This window comes from Macaca nemestrina, chromosome 5, assembly GCF_043159975.1.
Source record: "Macaca nemestrina isolate mMacNem1 chromosome 5, mMacNem.hap1, whole genome shotgun sequence".
Lineage (NCBI taxonomy): Eukaryota > Metazoa > Chordata > Mammalia > Primates > Cercopithecidae > Macaca > Macaca nemestrina.
This window is the reverse complement of record NC_092129.1, coordinates 28,346,217-28,367,380: the sequence shown is the minus strand read 5'-3', so window position 1 is coordinate 28,367,380 and position 21,164 is coordinate 28,346,217.

The following is a 21,164-nucleotide window of genomic DNA, read 5'->3' as shown; positions in this document are numbered from 1 at the left end:
ACATACAGTCACAAGCAGAGAGTAAACAGATATCCTTAAACGAAGGCTCCATAACCTTTCCTTGGCAGGACACTTTGAAGGCTGGCTATTTTTAATAGTGTCCTGTTCTTTTAATAGCAAGGAATATACTGCAGAGTGAAAAACTGTTAGATGCATGTAATTGTTATTGTCAATTTAAATTTAAAATTCCAAATAACATGGAAATTCTAGTCTTAAATATTTATTGAAATTATTTTCATTAGCTATGTCCACTAGAGTCACAAGCCAGCAGTTCCCCTGGTTTGTCTACTGCCACTAAGTGCTTTTCTTTCTCTGTCAGAACCACTTTGTGTGTATATGTATATATGTGTATATGTGCGTGTATATGTACATATATATATGTATATGTACATATACATATACACGCACATATATATATTTATATACATATATATATTAGAGATGGAGTCTCACTATGTTGCCCAGCCTGGGCTCAAACTCTTGGACTCAAGCAATCCTCCTGCCTTAGCCTTCGAAGTAACTGGGACTACAGGCCCATGCCACAGTACTCAGCTTATTTTTCTATAGCAGACTTTTACAGAATTGGGATGAGCTGGAGGCTTTTGTTTGTCTGCATTTTCTTGACTTAAAAAATGTGGACACCAACTTCAATTTCTCCTAGTTTATGCACACACACACACAAAATGTCAACTTGTGACCATTTCTTCATGGGTAAGGTTAAACTTCTGTAGACGTTTATTAGATAACAGTTTTATGTATTTCTAATACGCTTCCTTGCACTCTATTTTGCTAATCATATGAAAAGTTAATTTCCTAACCCTCTGAAACTGTGCAATGCTATACTTCCCTTTACATTTTCCTCATCTTTAAAAGGACTATTGCAATCAGACATTATGGACTTGAATGTATAAATTCCTTTTAACGTATAAAAACACTAACTCCATAGGTTTTTCAATAGTGAAAGGAAAAAAAGAATAAAGTACCTGCTTCTGCCAGTCTCCAGATACATAAATAAAATAATATATTCCGTATTTTACATATGACAATTATATTTAAATTATGGAAAGGGCAGGTATAGGTAAGAGATAGGTGAGTCCACTCTTAAGGCTCTTAAGTGTAACATGCAATTTGAGCGAACATCGTTTTATCTCCAAATTGGCCAGTTCATCTCCAAATGAACTATACATTCAAGTCCATAATGACCATGAGTTCTACTGGCCCCTAGATTTAGAATCAGAAAAAAATGCCTGAGTTCCACTTCTGCCTTTTGATGGTTATGTAACATTGGCATTACTTGCCTTCTTTGAACCTCTATTTTTGGTGCTATACATTGGGAAAAAATTTTTTCAGATCAGCAGTGTAGCATCATTTGTTTAAGAGGATGCCTCTTTGAATTTGATTTCTGGCTGTGCCCTACACTATGTGATGCTGGGCAAATTATAATACTTCATTGCTCTGTGCCTTGATTTGATCATCCACAAAACAAAGATAATAACAGTAACCTACTCCTTAGTAGGTTAAATGAGTTAAATGAGTTAGTAGGTTAAATGAAGATTAAATGAGTTAGTACATGTAGAATACTGTATGTTACACAGTATATTCTCAATATATGTACTATTTTTATTTTTAATAGTATTTTTATTTGGAAGGTTCTTGTAAAAATTAATCAAAAACATAATATTCTATAAGCAGAAAATATCACTCAAAGTGGTAGTACACAGCAAAAGAATTTTGACATAGCTGTTCTACATCTATTTTTAAGAATTTTGTTATTGGGCTTTTTTATAACACTTCAATATCACACACTAATCCCTTAGCAACTTGTTACATTCTGCATTTAATTTTTGCTTAGCCCCAAAGTGTTAAAACAGCTTTTCAAAGCACTAACTTTCCGATTTTGGCACAATTTATCAAAACTTATTATTAATTCACCAAAGTTGGCATCTGACCATGAACTTCTTCAGAAATAATTACAAAGCAAGAGCATTCAGCTGCCTCAAAATTAAATTCAGCTTTCTTTCTAAGGGGGGAGGATTTTAAAATAAAATGCTTTTATCTTTAAATTGATTTGGAGACATTATAAATTCTGTTTTTTAAGAATCGATCAAACATAATCGCAATTAACTACACACAGAAATTCCAATAAATAGGAATAAGCTTTTAAAAATTACCATGTTGGTCACTGCAAAAAAAGAACCTCCACAGAATTAGATATGCCCCTGCACAATATTATAGGTTTAAATATACAACTCATATTCCAGAGCTATTATTATGGTCTCAAAGTCTGAGACTGAAACTGAAAGATGCACTTCAGCTGCAAATATGTAGCAATTATCATGAAATGAACTTCATTCCACATTCTTGCTAATCACCATGGTAACCTACATTCAATGGATTCTTTCTGGGAAATATTCCAGACTTGATCAGACATTTTTAGTTTAGAAGTTTAGAATATTTTTACTTACTTGGTTGCTTATATTGTTGTTTTTAGCAATATATAAAGACATTATAAAAAGAATGTGCTAGAATATTGAACTAGTTTGAAAATTCTAACCAAGGAGCATATAATAATAACGTTCTTAGGTTCAAAAGGCATGAAGAATAATTGACTAATTACATTTACTAATAATATTTAATAAATATGTTAGTGAGTCAATGAGCTTCTAACATATAAACTATAATATCATAAGTGACCTAAATTCAATATTTGACTACCAAAAATATATATAATCAAATAAATGTATATACTTCACTTATGTACTTCCAATGTTTAATATTAAATGTATTGGATATGAGATTGAAACCTATCCACCAAATGATATTAACAAGAATTTGTCACTTAGCCGTTGCAAATAAAAATGTGAATTTTGTCAATTAAGTGTTTTGAGAAATGTGTTGTCTTAGGATTAATATCAGAAGAGTGATGAGTTTTAGTACTAATAAATATCATTTTCTCAGGCCTATTTATATGGCTTGGGAGATAACCTACATATCAGAATCAGAGAACAAGGACATCTGCTAGCTCCTTAAGGAGATTGTCACCAAATCTGGCCATGCTGGCAGGGTCACTGGGAGAGAACTCACAATGAACAGCTTGCTTTTGGATTGAAAGAAAACCAGGAGACAGTAAAATAATATTGAGATTGATGGCCAGGTATCTAAAACATATAGCTATAAGTCCCAGGGAGCAAGAAGTGTGTCCCCCAAGTGGTATATCCATGGCACAGACACCCTGAGAGATAAAATTGAAGTAGTCTGCCTTATTTCTACCACAATTGTTGGTATTTCCTAAAAATGCTCCTGCTCAAGTTCTGAGAACTTTCACCAGAATCCTAGAACTTGGAATTTAATAAATAACCTATCAAACAAGAGAGTTTTATAACCTGAGTTTTTTAAGTAACTCAGAGTGGGGGACAATGGCATTTTGGGCCTAAATCTACACAAATGGAATTTGATTGGAAGATTATAGGTACACACACACACACACACACACACACACACACACACACACAGCAAATCTAGACATGGACTTTAGACTTGACACAAAAATTATTCAAAATTGATCATGGACCTAGATGTAAAATGGGAAACTATAAAACTTTTTGAAGGAGGCATAAGAGAAAATCTACATTACCTTGTATTTAATAATAAGTTTTTAAATATACCACAAATGAATGCATGATCTATAAAAGAATAATTGATATACTGGACTGAATTAAAACTTCTACTTTGTAAAAGACACCGTTAAATGGATAAAAATATAGGCTAAGGACAGGGAAAAATATTTACTAAACACATAGGTAATAAAAAACATGTATCCAAAATATACAAATAATTCTTAAAATTTAATAATAAGAAAACAAAAAAAGTATAAAATGGGCAAAATATCTGAGCAGACACCTCATCAAAGATGTTATACAGATAACACTTAAGTATATGAATAGATGCTCGACCTCATATATCTTTAAGGAGTTGTGAATTAAAACTTTGAGTTACCATGACACAATGATCAGAATGACTAAACTTCAATATGTACAAATAAATAAACCAAAACAAAAAATGCTGACAATACCAGTTGCTATTGAAGATATAGAGCAATAAAAACTCTCATTCAGTGTTGGTGGGAACGTACAGCCACTTTGGAAGAAAATTTGACAGTTTCAGACTCTCAAAAATAAACACAATCTTACTCTATGATCCAGAAGTGAGTTCCTAAATATTTACTCAAATGACTTTAAAACTTATGTTCACATAAAAACTTGCGTCTGAATATTTATGTTAGCTTTATTTATAATTGTCCCAAATCAAAAACAATCAAGATATTCTTCAAAAAGTAAATGGATAAACTGTGGTACATCTGTATAATAAGACATTATTCAGAACAAAGAAGAAAGAAAGAAAAAGAAATAAGCTATTAAACCGCAAAACACATGGATGAATTTTAAATGCATATTGCTAAGTGAAGAGAGCCAGTGTGAAAAGCTACATACTGTTTAATTACAATTGTATAACATTCAAGAAAAGTCAAAACTGTAGAGATGATAAATATAAATGGCTGCCAGGGGTACAGCAGGGAATAGGGTAGGGTTAAAAATTGAAGCAACATAATTTTGAGGTGGTCAAACTATTCTGTATGATACTGTAAAGGAGAGGGCAAGATATTAAGTTGGTGCAAAAGTAATTGCGGTTTTTGCCATTGAAAGTAATGGCAAAATACACGATAACTTTTGCACTTACCTAATATAAGTCCTGTAGTCTCAGAATATACAGACCTTTAAAGCATAAAAAGTAAAACTTTATGTATCAAAATATTTAAAAATCATTTAGGAAGCTGAAGGATCTCAAAATGAAATACACAATGTGAAACAAATAGTCTAACTATATTACAGATGTATAAAACAATCTCATTGAAGGGACTGGGGGAGGAAAAAGTTGACCTAAGTAACTTTGGAAGGGAGTGGAGTCTATAAGCCTAAAGACAAAGAGAACTCTACATAAAACTACACTCTACTTGATAAAGTTGTTTCCCATGGGTGTATGGGTTAACAATTCTAAAACCATTACATATACTGTACATACAGTGGAATTGGACAATTGAGCAAATGAACGGTAGATGGTGGGAACCAGGTTTCTCACTGTTAGAGTGGAATGTTACAGATAAGCAAGGGAGAAGGCTGAAATGATTCATTTGGTAATCAATTAGAGTTGGAGATATCAAAATGAATTCGTTAGCTTAATATAGATAGATATTTTCCTTATATATTTATAAACATATATACATATTTATGGCTAAGTATATATGTATACAGGTTATAACATATTAATATGTCTCATTGCTCTGTCACCTGAGAAAGCCTAGAAGGAATGACACCCCCGTAGCAAGGAGCAAACCTGGTAGCTATATCTTGTTTCTAACACCATACTCCAATTTAAAAAACTAACTCTTTGCGGAGTTGGCTGGTTCTAGGACCGGGCACAAAATATACAGGATGTCTGGAGCATCTTGGTGCCAGAAAGTAAGGAAGTGCTTGGAAAAATCCCTACATTGGTGGGGGTATATTCAAAAGACACAGAAGTCAACTGAAAGACTTCCCAATGGCCACAGCTGGAAAATTTCAGCAACAAAATAAAGTAGTATTGGATTGCCTTAGCTTAGGTTGCTATAACAAAATATCATAAACTGGATGGCTTGTAAACAACATAAATTTATTTCTCACAGTTCTGGAGACTGGGAAGTCCAAGATAAAGGTGCTAGTAAATTTTTCTAAATTTTTTTATACTGAGATTTTCTTATCCCGAAGTAGGATCATTGGAGTCATTCTTCTTCTGTTTCTGTTTTTTTTTTAAATCTTCTCTCTCATTTTTCATCTCTTTATCCTTTTGCTATATTTGCTGCAAGTGTCTCAACTTCATCTTTCAATGTTTTTACTTAGTTTGTTTTTATTTCTGTTATTATAATCTTAATGTCCAGGCATATTTTTCTTTTTTTCTCTGAATGTGCCTCTTTCGTAGCATGCTCTTTTGTCACTGAGGCAATATCTTTTATTATCCCTGAACAGTATTTGTTTCCCACAAGGTGTTTGCCTTAGTCTATTTGGGCTGCTGTAACAAAATACTGTAAACTGGGTAGCTTATAAACAACAGAAATTTATTGCTCACAGTTCTGAAGTCTGGGAAGTCAAGATGAAGGCACTGGCTGATTTGGTGCGGTAAGGACCTGCTTCCTTGTCCGTGGATGACTGTCATCATGCTGTGTCCTCACATGGCAGAACGACTGACTGAGGGAGTCTTTTGGGGTCTCTTGTATAAGGTCATTAATCCCATTTCATGAATGGGCAGAGCCCTCATGACCTAACCTCCAAAAGGCTCTACCTCCTAATGTTAATTACATTCTGGGATTTCAGCATATACATTTGGGAAGGACACAAACATTTACTCTATAGCATGGATTATAACCCAAAGTGTGAAGTAAATATCTATGAGTGTATAATGATTTTAATTAATTAATAGAGGAGAATAGACAAGTCTCCCCTGGATAAAAATCCCAAATAATTTGTGTAGATGTGCTACACTTAAGGAGGTAGAACATAACCCACTCCTTAAGGTGTGAGTTGTGCATAGTGACTTTCTTCTAAAGGGAGAAAAAAAGAGTAAATCAATGGTGGAGAAATCTGACAAACTCTACCTCAGCCAGGTATCAAGTTTAACTTCAACAGTAATTAAATCATGTTGATAATAAGACTCCTTGATATAAATGATGATAATGGCACTTTACCTCTGTTGTCTTCCTCCTAAAAACCCACAACCACATTCTAATCACAAGAAAAACTTCAGGTAAATACCAGTTAGAGGACCTTCTACAAGATCTCTGACCAGCAATCCATAAGACTACCAAAAATTATCAAGTTAAAAATGGAAAAGTCTAAGAAATTGTCACAACCAACAAACAGCCTAAAAGACATGATAATTAATGTAATGGGGTATGCTGGATGGAATACTGGAACAGAAAAAGGACATGAAAAGCTGAAGAACTCTTAATAAAGTCTGAAGTTGAGCTGATGATAACATACCAATGCTGTTTTATAATTATGACAAATGGACTGGGCACAGTGGCTCACGCCTGTAATCCCAGCACTTTGGGAGGTCAAGGCAGGTGAATCACTTGTGGTCAGGAGTTTGAGACCAGCCTGGCCAACATGGCGAAACCCTGTCTCTACTAAAAGTATAAAAATTAGCTGGGCATGGTGATGGGCACCTATAATTCCAGGTACTTAGGGGGCTGAGGCATGAGAATCGTTTGGACCTGGGAGGCAGAGGTTGCAGTGAGCCGAGATCGTGCCACTGTACTGCAGCCTGGGTGACAGAGCGAACTCTGTCTCAAAAAAAAAAAAAAAAAAAATTACGATAAAGGAATTATATTAATGTAAGATGAGAGGAAAAATTGGGTGCAGCATATATGGGAACTCTTTACATATCTTTAAAACAATTCTGTAAATATAATTTCTACAATAAAAGGTTATTTAAAAGTTTATTAGATTTTTTGCATGGATAATTTTTTTCCACTTTTCTTTTTTTTCTCCTGCATGAAACCACCATACATTACCAATACAATTATGTGTTCCATCTCTACCTGATCTCCATTCCTCTCTGCTAGAGGTAATTATTACCTTCATTTAAAAATTAATCATAAAATTAGGTTTACAAGTATTTCTAGCTGCATAAAATATATTTTGTCCAGTTGCACTTGTTCTTAGGCCTTATGAACATGAATAATTTCTTCAGTCATCTGGGAAGTGCTTTTTCTGGTCAACATTGTTTCTAAGACACATTGTTTCTGTTCCACAAATCAGACCCTTCCCTCCCCAGTCTATAAATTAAACATTCAGAAGGAATACAAACCCCGTGACTCTCATTTCAAATATGTATTATGTCCTCTTTCAGGTGTGTGTTGTCCTTGTTTATCGTGGTGGCTCATATGGCTTTCAAAATGTAAAAAATTCATATATTCCTATGAATTTCAATATTACTACATACATAGGGTTTTTTTCCTGTGTATATTTTCTTTGTGACTGTGACTCCCCCTTCATCAAAATGTATACTCTAATCACTTTTTAACATTAGTTTTGTTTACTTGTAAATGAATAAATCCCTGTGGATTCAAAAACAATTTCTGAAAAAGTGCCTGGGTGTGTGTGTGTGTGTGTGTGTGTGTGTGTATCTGTTAGGGGTTGGGAAGTTGATTTACATGTGTGTATAAAAGAGAGGATGTAAAACTGCTTTGTTAAACCTGAGGTGAAATAGGTGAGGATTTTTGGCTAATAGAGGTTTCCTTCATAAACATTTCTGGTTTTTTTTTTTTTTTTTTTTCTGTATAAATGTAAGGGGTACAAGTGTGGTTTTGTTACATGGATATTTTGCATAGTGGTGAAGTCTGGGCTTTTAGTGTAACCATTATTGTGCCTATCAAGTAATTTGTCATCCCCGATCTCTCTTCCCCATCCTACCTTTTGGAGTCTCCAATCTCTATTATTCCACTCTGTATGGCCACATATACATGTTGCTTAGCTCCCACTTTTAAGTGAGAACATGTGGTATTTAACTTTCTGTAACTGAGTTGTTTCCTTAAGACAAGGTTCTCCAGTTCCAACCAGGTTGCTGCAAAAGCATGCATGGCTAAATAGTATTTCATTGTATAAATATACTACATTTTCTTTATCCAATCGTCCATTGAAAAACACTTAGGTTTATTACTTATCTCTGTAATCGTGAATAGCGTTGTGATAAACCTGAGTGCAGTTATCTTTTTTATACAATAATTTATTTTCCTTTCAGTAGATACCTAGTAGTGAGATACCTAGATTGAATTGTAGTTCTATTTTTAGTTCTTTAAGAAATATCCATACTATTTTCCACAGACGTTGCACTAATTTACATTCCCACCAACAGTGTATAATTGTTCTTTTTTCTCCACATCCTTGCCAACATCTGTAATTTTGGACTTTTTAATAATAGCCATTCTGACTATTGTAAGATGATATCTCATTATGATTATAATTTGTATTTATCTGATAATTAGTGATGTTGAGTCTTTTTTATATGCTTGTTGGTCATTTGTGTGTCTTCTTTTGAAAAATATCTATTCATGTCCTTTGCCTACTTTTTAATGGTGTTATTTGTTATTGTTGTTGTTGTTTAATTGTCTGTGTTCCTTGAAAATTCTGGACATCAGTCCCCTATTGTATGCATAGTTTGCAAATATTTTCTCCCATTCTGCAAGTTGTTCACTCTGTTGATTACTTCTTTTGCTATACAGAGCTTTTTAGTATGATTAAGTCCCATTTGTCTATTTTTTTGTTGCCTGTGCTTTTGAGGTCTTAGTCATGAATTCTTTGCCTAGAACAATATTGGGATTAATTTTCTCTAGGTTTTCTACTAGTACTTTTATAGTTTCAGGACTCACATTTAAGTTTTTAGTCCATCTTGAACTGACTTTTGTGTACAGTGAGAGATGGGGGTTCAGTTGCATTCTTGTGTATACGGCAATCCAATTTTCCCAGCACAATGTATTAAAAAGGGTGTTCTTTCGCAGGTGTATGTTTTTGTCAACTTTGTCAAAGACCAACTGGTTGTAGATATGTGGCTTTATTATGAGTTAACATTACTTTGTAAGGCTGATATTCCTTCACCTTATGACTAGAAATTCCACATCCAGGTATATGCTGTAGGAAACACTTGCTCATATGCACTAGGGTTTGTATTAGTCTATTCTCACACTGGTAATAAAGACATACCTGAGACTGGGTAATTTACAAAGGAAAGAGGTTTGACTCACAGTTCCACATGGCTGGGGAGGCCTCACAATCATGGTGGAAAGAGAAGATGGAGCAAAGCCACATCTTACATGGTGGCAGGCAAGAGAGCTTGTGCAGGGGAAGTCCCATTTATAAAACCATCAAATCTCATGAGACTTCTTCACTATCATGAGAACAGCATGGGAAAGACCTTCTCCCATGATTCAATTACCTCACACTGGGTACCTCCCATGATAGGTGAGAATTATGGGAGCTACAATTCAAGATGAGATTTGGATGGGGACCCAGCGAAGCTATATCAGGGTCCATGCACAAGAATATTCACACAAACACAATTAAAACTTTTTTTTTTTTTTTTTTGAGACCTAGTATCACTCTGTCACCCAGGCTGGAGTTCAGTGGTGCGATCTTGGCTCACTGCAACCTCTGCCTTCTGGGTTCAGGTGGTTCTCCTGCCTCAGCCTCCTGAGTCACTGGGACTACAGGCGTGCACCACCGTGACCAGCTAATTTTTTGTATTTTTAGTAGAAACAGTGTTTTATTATGTTGGCCAGGCTGGTCTTGAATTCCTGACCTTGGGTGACCTGCCCACCTCGGCCACCCAGAGTGCTATGATTGTAGGCATGAGTCACCACACCAGACCACAAACACAATCTGTAATATTCATTTAAGAACTAGTAACTAGGGTTGTATACTTTTAAGATAAACGAGTAATATCTATTTAAGAACAGAGTTCTTATATAACAAAAATAGTATTTCATCTAAATACTCAATTTTATTTTCATGTTGAATATTTCACTGTGGGACAAAACCTAATGTTATTTAAACTTGTATAATATAGTAGGCATTATGTCTAGTTTGTGGACATTATAATTTGTGCTTCTCTGAACATTCTTGTCCATGAACTCTGATGCATGTGAGCAAGTGTTTCCTATGACACATATCTAGATGTGGAATTTCTGGTTATTAGGTGAATGAATATCAACCTTACAAAGTAATGTTAACTTGTTTCCCACAGTGGTTGTTTAAACTCACTCATCTCATAGCCACGTCCCTGTTGATCCATACCTTCTAAAGTAGTTGATACTGTCAAAGTTTCTATTTATTGCTGGTAAAAGTTAAACTGAAGCATGATACAATTTTAAAGCATTTATTTGCGCAAACAGCAATTCATAAATCAGTACAGCTGCAAACCAGAAGTGTTTGGGAGGCTTCACTAAGGAAACACAAGGGAAGGCTTTCATAGGGCAAATGTGGAATTAAAGAAAATATTTGATGAGTTACAGTTATCCACCTGTTTCACTTGGTCTATCCTATTGTAAGTTCCTAGTTATAAACTATAAGTTAGTAGCTTCTGATTAGTTAATCTTGTTTCATTTTTCTTTCATATAGGCATTTATCAGTAATAGCTCAAGTTTCACTTTTATTTACAAATTAAGCACGGTTAAGGTCAACTATGAGGCCTAACTGACTTTGTTTGCTCAGTGACTCTTCAGGCCTGGTTTCCATTTTAATTCACTTTAACATTGTTTATGTACTAGGTTTAAAAAGGTATCTTGGCATGATTTTAATTTGCATTTACCTGATCACTAGGGCAGTTGAACCTCACTCCATGTTTACTGACCACATATGTTTTCATTATCTGAAATGCCTTTATATCTTTTGTACGTATTTATATTAGATTGTCTCTTTCTTATCTGTAGAAGTTCCTTATATAATTAATAAACATTGATTGAGTTATAGGTGTTCCAATATTTTTTGGTCAGTTTATGGCTTTGTTTTTTTCATTTTTAATGGTATCTATTTATTTAAATATTAAAAGATAAAAATTCTCAATTTTAATGTCATCCAATTGAGCATTTTTTTCTTATGGTAATCACTTTTTTCACAATGTCAAAGTTAGAAATTTAAAAAAAAAATCAAAAGTCTTGTAATTACCTTTGAATCATAAATTTATCTTGGATTGGTAGTATTTATGGTGCAAGTTAGAGATCTGATTTTTCTTCCTTCTTCCTCTTTCCTTCCTTCCGTTTTTTCTTCCCTTCCCTCCCTCCCCATCTGCCCTGCTTCCCTCCCTTCCTCTCTCGCCTCCCTCCCTCCGTCTCTCCCTTCCTTCTTTCCTTCCTTCCTTCCTTCCCTCCTTCCTCACTTCCTTCCTTCCTCACTTCCTTCTTTCTATCCTTTTCTCCTTCCTTCCTTCTTTCCTTCCTTTCTTCTTTCCTTTTCTTCTTCCCTCTCTTTCTTCCTTTTTCTTTCTTTTCTTTTTTTTTTGGATTTTTGTTGCTTTAGCATATGATTGTCCATTATTTCTTCATTGATACATAATGCTATATTTGTTGTACATTGTTGTTTCTAATTTGCATTAGTGTTTCTGGGTTTTCTACTCATCTTACTATTTTCTCTAACTCTGTGCAATTATCACAATTTTAAATTATTAAAGACTCATAATTAGCCTTGACAGGGGCATCAGAAGGGCAATACCTTCCCTCCAAAATACGACTGCCATTTTTCATTTTAAGAGTCACGGTTATTCTTAGCTCTTTGCTCTCACATATAAAATTCACAATTATTTTGTTAAGTTTTATGAAAACCTCTTTTGGGATATTGAGTCAAATTTGTTTGAATCTAGAGATAAAATCTGAAGAATATTGACATCATCACAATATTACATCTTCTAACCTATAAATATAGGATACATCTTCATTCATGTACATTTCTTCAGATTTTTAAATAGTTTTATAAGTTTATTTAACAAGCTCTTCCATATTTTGTTAAGTAAAATAATGTAATAGATTTCTTACAGTTTTTGAGGCTATTGTCAATATTGTCTTTTTAAAAGTTACACTTTATGTTTATTGCTGATTTAAACAAATGCAATTTTTTGGTGTATTGATTTTGTAGACTAAAAGTCTTCTTGCCTCCACTCAATCAAAATGTTCAACTGATATTTAACATTATCAATTGCAATGCAGGCATAGTACTGGGGACTTTAAAGAATGCAAAGATAAGACACATAAACTGACAGGAAATTTATGACATATTTAGAAACAATCTAACCTGGATTTGGAATATTTTGTAACTTTCATAATTCTCCATTATCCAAAGTCACTACTGAAAAATCATAATTATTTACACATTATTTTATCTTATTATTACATAATTTAATCTATTAGTTCTATTTGTGAATTTTTCTGAGTAAAGTCACCTTGTATTTTTTTTAAACCTAGACTTTATTAGAAGAATAATTGAACATAAGCACTTGTTAGGCTAGTAAGAAACTATTAATGGATCAATAAAATGCCACTGACCCAAGAAAAGTTGAGAGGTCCTCAAGTTATTTGTACAGTTATGGGTATTGGTTTTAGCTGAGCCATTCCCATACCAAATATCTGCTAGGCTCACTCATACCTGTGTAATTGCAACAAGGCTGCCTGGGTTGAAGTCTGTGCTTTAGAATTATTGCCAATAACATGAACCAATGACCAAACATGAACCCATAATGTGACCTCATAAAATTACTTCTATATGTTTAAATAGTTTTAGATTTGACTTTTCTCATTATAGTATAGTAATTAAGTGCATAAGGTTTTGATGAGACTTTTGTTCTGATTTCATCTTTGTAAATTCCTACTTGTTTTAAACCTACATTCTTGCAGCTTCATAACTACTTTCTTATGGTCATTATGTTTGAAGGTCAACTTGGCAGGATATAAAATCCTTGATTCATATTTTCTTTTTTTTTTTTGAGATGGAGTCTCGCTTTGTTGCCCAGGCTGAAGTGCAGTAGCACAATCTTGGCTTACACCTCCGACTCCCAAGTTCAAGTGATTCTCCTGCCTCAGCCTCCCAAGTAGCTGGGATTACAGATGGCCACCACCACACCCAGCTTTTTTGTATTTTTAGTAGAGAAGGGGTTTCACCATATTGGCCAGCCCATTCTCGAACTCTTGACCTCAGGTGGTCCACCCTCTTTGGCCTCTCAAAGTGCTGGGATTACAGGTGTGAGCCACCATGCCTGGCCGATTTATATTTTCTTCCTTTGAGTATCACAAATATGTTGCACCAACTTGCCAGCCATGTGATCAACCTTAGAAGTAGAAGCTCCAGTCCTATTAAAATTTCAGATGACTGCAATACTAGGCAACATCTTGAATTGCAACCTGATGAGAGACCTGGACCAGAGCCACCTAATGAAGCCATACCTGAATTCCTGAGCCATAGATATAATATGAGATAATAAACTCTTGTATTTAAGTCACTACATTTTGGGATAATACGTTACCAATAGCAAGTTTTCTAGGGAAAGAGCATACCAGCAAGAGGGATCGTTTTCCACAAAGACCTTGAGGCAAAAGCACGCACAATTTTTCTAGAAACAGCAAGGAAATCAATGTTGTTGAAGTAGAGTGGGCCATGAGGTTAGAGAGATGACTACACAGGTCTTAAAGCCTATGGCCGTAATTTTGGCCCTACTTTTAATGAGATGGGAAGCCTCTGGAGGATTTGGGACATGATTTCATTTGTGCCATTTTATTTATGACACTGGTCACTTTGTGGATAATAGACTATAGAATAGACTACAATGGGGGAATGATGGAAAGTGTGACACTAAAAACAGTAGACTTGTTTCTTGACTTTTCTTGTCCCTAGCTATATCTAGTGAGTTTTAATTCCACTATTTGCTTTTGGATTACATAAAGTAACTTTTATCCTCATTTTTTTCTTAAGTTAGTTTGAGTTAGTTTGGATTTGTAACTATTGCAATCAAACAATTAATCATGAATGAAGTGCAACAAATTTCTGTTTATTTAAATAGATCATTAAAAATGTTAAATAGCCGGCACAGTGGCTCATGCCTGTAATCCCAGAATTTTGGGAGGCCGAAGCAGTGGATCACTTGAGGCCAGGAGTTCGTGACTAGCCAGGCCCAACATGGCAAAACCCCGTCTCTACTAAAGATACAAAAATTAGCCAGTGTGGTGGAGGCTGCCTATAATCCCAGATACTTGGGAGGCTGAGGCAGGAGAATCGCTTGAACCCAGGGGGTGGGGGTTGCAGTGAGCCGAGATCTTGCCATTGCACTCCAGCCTGGGCGACGAGTGAAGCTTTTATTATGTGCATAAAATCTTTGACTTTTTAGGAGTGTTATTAATGTAGAGTGTTTAAAATACCTTCTTGTACCTTGCTGGCATTTACTTTATGTTCATCTGCATTTACTGATGCTAAAATATTTTAGGAGACAATACAGCAATCGCAAATCTGCAAAGGTCAGAGAAAGCCCAAAGAATTTTTCAATGGGATTGAAGTCTCACATATCACAGGGAGAAATTTGAATTATACAACTGTTTGCATGATATATATACACACACACACACACACACATATATGTCTCTCTTTATGTATATGTGTGTGTATATATATGATTCCACACATACTATATATATAAAATAGATATATTTAAAAAATGACATTTTAAGAAAGAAAGAAAAAAATCTTTACCCATGAAGAAGGACAGAGGAACTTACTTTTTTAAAAATAGTGAGTTACCTTCTCTATAATTTTTGTTGAAATATATTTTAATGAGTATCAAAGTTAAAATAGTTAAAGAAAATAATGAGATAATCAGGCACAGTTCAACGTGGGAAACAAAAACTACTCTAGATATTTCAGCAAGGTATTACTAATACAGGAGTTTAAATACTTTGCAAAATTATTGAATGGGGGTAAATCAGCAGTTTCTAGGCAGGGTTCTTGGAACGACTCTAATAATAATATAAAGCTGACACACTAGGGGAGCTATCATGTTTGTTGTCACTACCCAGGTTGTACCAGTCTACGTCTAAAGTTTTGGTAGCTTTGACACAGTCTGCACACAGGAGAATTAGAGCATGGGCACACCAAGCCGCAAACCAGGTATCAGAGGATATTCCTGAAAATGAATACTGGAACCTATTACAGAGAAACCATGACCTTCCTTACTAGTGGTGACAGCCCAGAATCACAGAAGGATTGCCTCTACCTCATTTCCACTTTCCCATTTTTGCGGAAGTACATTTAATTAGTGAAACAAGCTACTTGAAAGTGCAGACAATGTAACTTTTAGCTTTCCAACCTCTTCAAATACAAGGTGAATGAAATACAGGCTTAGAAAGTCAATGTAAGTATCAACCCCTGAGATTAAAACAATATTTTATTAATAGGACAAATTGCAAAAAAAAAAAAAAAACCCACCAAAATACATCCTCAAAGTTATTTTAAATCAAAATCAAGCCAAAAACTGCAGAATTTAGTTGTGACATACGGTAACTTAATGAGCATATAATAGAAGGTTAACACACATTTCTGGAATAAATTAATTCATTTATAAGTTATTAGAGAAATGAGGAGCAAAATGTCATAGATAAAAGGATAGCTAATTTTTAACATTAACTTTTAATATTTTCGTGATTTTGGAAAACTCTTAAGGCTTCTTGAAGCAGAGGGTAAGAAATACTTTTAAAGTTTTAAGACAATAGATGCTAAAGACATAATTTCAAATGGAAATACAAAAATTTAATGTCAAAATGACATTACAAAACTAAAGCAGAAATTTTGGTCAACATGCTTACATCATAGATGTATTTTTCCCAAGATATTAAGGAAATGGAGAATGGCTGAAAATAAAATTGAGAAAAATCTAAGGATGTATAAAAAATAAAAATAAAACTGATGATTTCTCTGTGATTTTGTTATATTTTCTTACAGTTGTTCTTTTCCACGAGCATTTTTTTAAAATTATACTTTAAGTTCTAGGGTACATGTGCACAACGTGCAGGTTTGTTACATATGTATACATGTGCCATGTTGGTGTGCTGCATCCATTAACTTGTCATTGACATTAGGTATATCTCCTACTGCTATCCCTCCCCTCTACCCCCACCCCATGACAGGCCCTGCTGTGTGATGTTCCCCTTCCTGTGTCCAAGTGTTCTCATTGTTCAGTTCCCACCTATGAGTGAGGACATGTGATGTTTAGTTTTTTGTCTTTGCCATAGTTTGCTGAGAATGATGGTTTCCAGCTTCATCCATGTCCTTACAAAGGACATGAATTCATTCTTTTTATGGCTGCATAGTATTCCATGGTGTATATGTGCCATATTTTCTTAATCCAGTCTATCACTGATGGACATTCAGGTTGGTTGAAAGTCTTTGCTATTGTGAATAGTGCTGCAATAAACATATGTGTGCATGTGTCTTTATAGCAGCATGATTTATAATCCTTTGGGTATATACCCAGTAATGGGATGGCTGGGTCATATGGTATTTCTAGTTCTAAATCTTTGAGGAATTGCCACACTGTCTTCCACAATGGTTGAACTAGTTTACAGCCCCACCAACAGTGTAAGAGTGTTCCTATTTCTCCACATCCTCTCCAGCACCTATTGTTTCCTGACTTTTTAATGATCGCCATTCTAACTTGTGTGAGATGGTATCTCATTGTGGTTTTGATTTACATTTCTCTGATGGCCAGTGATGATGAGCATTTTTTCATGTGTCTGTTGGCTGCATAAATGTTTTCTTTTGAGAAGTGTCTGTTCATATCCTGTGTCCACTTTTTGATGGGATTGTTTGTTTTATTCTTGTAAATTTGATTGAGTTCTTTGTAGGTTCTGGATATTAGCCCTCTGTCAGATGAGTAGATTGCAAAAATTTTCTCCCATTCTGTAGGTTGCCTGTTCACTCTGATGGTGGTTTCTTTTGCTATGCAGAAACTCTTTAGTTTAATTAGATCCCATTTGTCAATTTTGGCTTTTGTTGGCATTGCTTTTGGTGTTTTAGCCATGAAGTCTGTGCCCATGCCTATGTCCTGAATGGCATAGCCCAGGTTTTCTTCAAGGATTTTTATGGTTTTAGTCCAAACATTTAAGTCTTTAATCCATCTTGAATTAATTTTTGTGTAAGTTGTAAGAAAGGGATCCAGTTTCAGCTTTCTACATACGGCTAGCCAGTTTTCCCAGTACCATTTATTAAATAGGGAATCCTTTCCCCATTTCTTGTTTTTGTCAGGTTTGTCAAAGATCAGATGGTTGTAGATGTGTGGTATTATTTCTAAAGGCTCTGTTCTGTTCCATTGGTCTGTATATCTGTTTTGGTACCAGTACCATGCTGTTTTGGTTACTCTAGCCTTAGTATGGTTTGAAGTCAGGTAGTGTGATGCCTCTAGCTTTGTTCTTTTGGCCTAGGATTGTCTTGCCAATGCAGGTGTTTTTTGTTCCATATGAGCTTTAAAGTAGTTTTTTTTTTCCAATTCTGTGAAGAAAGTCGTTGGTAGTTTGATGGGGATGGCAGTGAATCTATAAATTACCTTGGGCAATATGGCCATTTTCATCATATTGATTCTTCCTATCCTTGAGCATGGAATGTTCTTCCATTTGTTTGTGTCCTCTTTTATTTCATTGAGCAGTGGTTTGTAGTTCTCCTTGAAGAGTTCCTTCACATCCCTTGTAAGTTGGATTCCTAGGTATTTTATTTTTTTTGAAGCAATTCTGAATGGGAGTTCACTCATGATTTGGCTCTCTGTTTGTCTGTTATTGGTGTATAAGAATGCTTGTGATTTTTTGCACATTGATTTTGTATCCTGAGACTTTGCTGAAGTTGCTTATCAGCTTAAGGAAATTTGGGGCTGAGACGATGGGGTTTTATAAATATACAATCATGTCATCTGCAAACAGGGACAATTTGACTTCCTCTTTTCATATTTAATACCCTGTATTTCTTTCTCCTGTCTGATTGCCCTGGCCAGAACTTCCAACACTATGTTGAATAGGAGTGGTGAGAGAGGGCATCCCTGTCTTGTGCCAGTTTTCAAAAGGAATGTTTCCAGTTTTTGCCCATTCAGTATAATATTGGCTGTGGGTTTGTCATAAATAGCTCTTATTATTTTGCGATACATTCCAGCAATACCGAATTTATTGAGAATTTTTAGCATGAAGGGCTGTTTAATTTTGTCAAAGGGCTTTTCTGCATCTATTGAGATAATCATGTGGGTTTTGTTTTTGGTTCTGTTTATATGCTGGATTACGTTTATTGATTTGTGTATGTTGAACCAGCCTTGCATCCCAGGGATGAAGCCCACTTGATCATGGTTCCACAAGTATTTTTTTTTACTTTGAAATATCCTGTATTATAGTTTCGTATCCTGCATTTTCACATAGCAAAATGTTTAAGCATTTTTATAGTATTAATATTATACAAAGTCAATAATACAGCAGCTGCATAGCAATTCTATTATATGCACAAAATAGAATTTATTTTGCTATTACTCTTGTCAACCTAAATAACAAGTAGAGAGGGGAGACTCTCTAAAAGAAAATGATATTTACTTGAGAATAAACATCAGAATGGGACTGTACAAGCCATAGTAAATTATGTGTGTATTTAAGAAGGTGAAGGAAGACAAAGATTTTTAAGGAAAAATGAGGAGGACTACATATTGTTTTGAGATAATCTTGGCTTCAAGCATCAATAACAAGCATGGTACATGTTCAAGGTTGGACAAGATGTTGCTGGGCAGATGTCTTTGACACATTTTTTTTTGTGTGTGTGTAAAGTTGTGATGGTCTTTGTTCAAGATTGTGGTGTTTGCAGAGTCTTTTGTAATAGTTCTTATCAGGGGTTCGTGCATGAAAACCTTTCTTCATGACCATCTCCAGCTCCATTTTTCAATATTTTAACATGATTCTGTTTTGATTCTGACAATTTTCACACTCTTTGGACATCTATTTAGGTTTGTTGCAATTTTTTACCATTATAAAAATTCTCTCATAGTTTAATAAACTTTTATTTTATCTGAATCTACAATTAGTGTAATATCTTTACAAATTCCCTTTCAAAGATCTCTTCCTAAGAATGATGGTTTCCAGCTGCATCCATGTCCCTACAAAGGACGCAAACTCATCCTTTTTGATGGCTGCATAGTATTCCATGGTGTATATATGCCACATTTTCTTAATCCAATCTGTCACTGATGGACATTTGGGTTGATTCCAAGTCTTTGCTATTGTGAATAGTGCTGCAATAAACATACGTGTGCATGTGTCTTTATAGCAGCATAATTTATCACAAGAACAGAAAACCAAACACCGCATGTTCTCACTCATAGGTGGGAACTGAACAATGAGATCACTTGGACTCAGGAAGGGGAACATCACACACAGGGGCCTATCATGGGGAGGGGGGAGGGGGGAGGGATTGCATTGGGAGTTATACCTGATGTAAATGATGAGTTGATGGGTGCAGCACACCAACATGGCACAAGTATACATATGTAACAAACCTGCACGTTATGCACATGTACACTACAACTTAAAGTATAATAATAATAAATAAATTTAAAAACAAAAAAGACACATTAGAAAAAAAAAATAAAAGAAACTTGATTTAAAAAAAAAAAAAAAGATCTCTTCCTAATATTTTTAAAGACTATGTTTTGTAAAACTTCATACCAAAACCAAACAAGGACACAACAACAACAACAACAACAACAAAAAGTCGGTCCGGGCACGGTGACTCATGCCTGTAATCCCAGCACTTTTGGAGGCTGAGTGGAGGAAGCACTTGAGGCCACAAATTTGATACTAGACTGGGCCATATAGCAAGACCCCATCTCTGCAAAAATAGTTTTTAAACATTAACCGGGTGTGGTGGTGTGCACCCATAGGCCCAGCTACTCAGGAGGCTGAGGCATGTGGATTGTTTGAGCCCAGGAAGTTGAGACTGCAGTTAATCAAGATCATGGCACTGCACTCCAGCCTAGGTGATAGAGAAAAACCCTGTGAAAGAAAGAAAGAAAGAAAGAAAGAAAGAAAGAAAGAAAGAAAGAAAGAAAGAAAGAAAGAAAGAAAACCAATACATTAAAAAGATCACTGACCATGATCAAGTAGAATTCATCCAAGCAATGCAAGGATGGTTCAACATACACAAATCAATAAACAAATGTGATACAATTACATTAACAGAATCAAGAACAAAAGTCACATGTTTTTTTTCAATAGATCATTTCATTTTTTAATGAAAAAGTCAACAAAATTAAACATCCCTTTATGATAAGAACTCTCAACAAACTGGGCATAGAAGGAACATATCTCAAAACAAGAAAGGCCACAAACCTCCAGTTAACATCATACTGAATGGAGAAAAAATTGAAAACCAGATTTCTCTAAGATCTGGAACAACACAAAGATGTCCACTTTTATCATTTTATTCTTCATAATACTGGAAGTTTTAGCCGGAACAATTAGGCAAGAGAAAGAAGTAAATGGTATCCAAATTGGGAAGGAAGAAGTCACATTTTCCTTGTTGCAGACATGATGC